This window comes from Motacilla alba, unplaced genomic scaffold, assembly GCF_015832195.1.
Source record: "Motacilla alba alba isolate MOTALB_02 unplaced genomic scaffold, Motacilla_alba_V1.0_pri HiC_scaffold_39, whole genome shotgun sequence".
Lineage (NCBI taxonomy): Eukaryota > Metazoa > Chordata > Aves > Passeriformes > Motacillidae > Motacilla > Motacilla alba.
Window position 1 is genome coordinate 497,860 of NW_024037491.1, and position 3,284 is coordinate 501,143.

Genomic DNA, 3,284 nt, shown 5'->3' on the forward strand with positions numbered 1-3,284 from the left:
CGGGATGGTGGATTGCCACTCGCATGCCTTTGAAAATCACGTTAGCATGCGAATGGAAGAAGTTTTTGGACAACTTTGCAACGCATCTTGCTAGTGCTCCTGCAACGCTCCGTGGAAACTCTTGCGGGGCTCTTTGCGCTGCGAGATGCAAAGAACTGGGTGAACTCGTCAAGCAAGATGGGAAGATGTTTGCAGTGCTGGCACTCTTTCTCTCTCGGCGAGAAGTCATGGAGAAGCTTTTGGCTAGGATGCAGACGACGAGAGAGGCAGAAGACGGAGGTACGGGGCTGTCCGGAGCGAAGTGCCGCTGGCCGGCGTCTTTCGCCCGAAGCAGCGCTCCGGAGCGCACCGCCACCGGCACAAGCAGCAGTGCGCGAAGAAGCGGCTCTTTCGCCTTCGGTAGACGGAGAGCCGGCAGCTTGCAGGAGGTGAAGAAGCAAGCCGCACAACAGCAGCATTGTGTGCGCAGCTCTCGAACTGCTGCGGGATGATGGATTGCCACTCGCATGCCATTTAAAATAACGTTAGCATGCGAATGGAAGAAGTTTTTGACAACTTTGCAATGCATCTTGCTAGTGCTCCTGCAACACTCCGTGGAAACTCTTGCGGGTCTCTTTGCGCTGCGAGATGCAAAGAACTGGGTGAACTCGTCAAGCAAGATGGGAAGATGTTTGCAGAGCTGGCACACTTTCTCTCTCGGCGAGAAGTCATGGAGAAGCTTTTGGCTAGGATGCAGACGACGAGAGAGGCAGAAGACGGAGGTACGGGGCTGTCCGGAGCGAAGTGCCGCTCGCGGGCGTCTTTCGCCCGAAGCAGCGCACGGGGGCGCACCGCCACCGGCACAAGAAGCAGTGCGCGAAGAAGAGGCTGCTTTCGCCTTCGCTAGACGGAGAGCTTGCGGAAGCGCACAACAGCAGCATTGTGTGCGCAGCTCTCGAACTGCTGCGGGATGGTGGATTGCCACTCGTATGCCTTTGAAAATCACGTTAGCATGCGAATGGAAGAAGTTTTTGGACAACTTTGCAATGCATCTTGCTAGTGCTCCTGCAACGCTCCGTGGAAACTCTTGCGGGTCTCTTTGCGCTGCGAGATGCAAAGAACTGGGTGAACTCGTCAAGCAAGATGGGAAGATGTTTGCAGTGCTGGCACTCTTTCTCTCTCGGCGAGAAGTCATGGAGAAGCTTTTGGCTAGGATGCAGACGACGAGAGAGGCAGAAGACGGAGGTACGGGGCTGTCCGGAGCGAAGTGCCGCTGGCCGGCGTCTTTCGCCCGAAGCAGCGCTCCGGAGCGCACCGCCACCGGCACAAGCAGCAGTGCGCGAAGAAGCGGCTCTTTCGCCTTCGCTAGACGGAGAGCCGGCAGCTTGCAGGAGGTGAAGAAGCAAGCCGCACAACAGCAGCATTGTGTGCGCAGCTCTCGAACTGCTGCGGGATGATGGATTGCCACTCGCATGCCTTTAAAATCACGTTAGCATGCGAATGGAAGAAGTTTTTGACAACTTTGCAATGCATCTTGCAAGTGCTCCTGCAACACTCAGTGGAAACTCTTGCGGGTCTCTTTGCGCTGCGAGATGCAAAGAACTGGGTGAACTCTTCAAGCAAGATCAGAAGATGTTTGCAGTGCTGGCACACTTTCTCTCTCGGCGAGAAGTCATGGAGAAGCTTTTGGCTAGGATGCAGACGACGAGAGAGGCAGAAGACGGAGGTACGGGGCTGTCCGGAGCGAAGTGCCGCTCGCGGGCGTCTTTCGCCCAAAGGAGCGCACGGGGGCGCACCGCCACCGGCACAAGAAGCAGTGCGCGAAGAAGCGGCTCTTTCGCCTTCGGTAGACGGAGAGCCGGCAGCTTGCAGGAGGTGAAGCAGCAAGCCGCACAGAAACAGCAGCATTGTGTGCGCAGCTCTCGAACTGCTGCGGGATGATGGATTGCCACTCGCATGCCTTTGAAAATCACGTTAGCATGCGAATGGAAGAAGTTTTTGGACAACTTTGCAATGCATCTTGCTAGTGCTCCTGCAACACTCCGTGGAAACTCTTGCGGGTCTCTTTGCGCTGCGAGATGCAAAGAACTGGGTGAACTCGTCAAGCAAGATCGGAAGATGTTTGCAGTGCTGGCACACTTTCTCTCTCGGCGAGAAGTCATGGAGAAGCTTTTGGCTAGGATGCAGACGACGAGAGAGGCAGAAGACGGAGGTACGGGGCTGTCCGGAGCGAAGTGCCGCTGGCCGGCGTCTTTCGCCCGAAGCAGCGCTCCGGAGCGCACCGCCACCGGCACAAGCAGCAGTGCGCGAAGAAGCGGCTCTTTCGCTTTCGCTAGATGGAGAGCCGGCAGCTTGCAGGAGGTGAAGAAGCAAGCCGCACAACAGCAGCATTGTGTGCGCAGCTCTCGAACTGCTGCGGGATGGTGGATTGCCACTCGCATGCCTTTATAAAATCACGTTAGCATGCGAATGGAAGAAGTTTTTGGACATCTTTGCAATGCATCTTGCTAGTGCTCCTGCAACACTCCGTGGAAACTCTTGCGGGTCTCTTTGCGCTGCGAGATGCAAAGAACTGGGTGAACTCTTCAAGCATAATCGGAAGATGTTTGCAGTGCTGGCACACTTTCTCTCTCGGCGAGAAGTCATGAAGAAGCTTTTGGCTAGGATGCAGACGACGAGAGAGGCAGAAGACGGAGGTACGGGGCTGTCCGGAGCGAAGTGCCGCTGGCCGGCGTCTTTCGCCCGAAGCAGCGCTCCGGAGGCGCACCGCCACCGGCACAACCAGCAGTGCGCGAAGAAGCGGCTCTTTCGCCTTCGCTAGATGGAGAGCCGGCAGCTTGCAGGAGGTGAAGAAGCAAGCCGCACAACAGCAGCATTGTGTGCGCAGCTCTCGAACTGCTGCGGGATGGTGGATTGCCACTCGCATGCCTTTGAAAATCACGTTAGCATGCGAATGGAAGAAGTTTTTGGACAACTTTGCAATGCATCTTGCTAGTGCTCCTGCAACGCTCCGTGGAAACTCTTGCGGGTCTCTTTGCGCTGCGAGATGCAAAGAACTGGGTGAACTCGTCAAGCAAGATGGGAAGATGTTTGCAGTGCTGGCACACTTTCTCTCTCGGCGAGAAGTCATGGAGAAGCTTTTGGCTAGGATGCAGACGACGAGAGAGGCAGAAGACGGAGGTACGGGGCTGTCCGGAGCGAAGTGCCGCTGGCCGGCGTCTTTCGCCCGAAGCAGCGCTCCGGAGCGCACCGCCACCGGCACAAGCAGCAGTGCGCGAAGAAGCGGCTCTTTCGCCTTCGCTAGA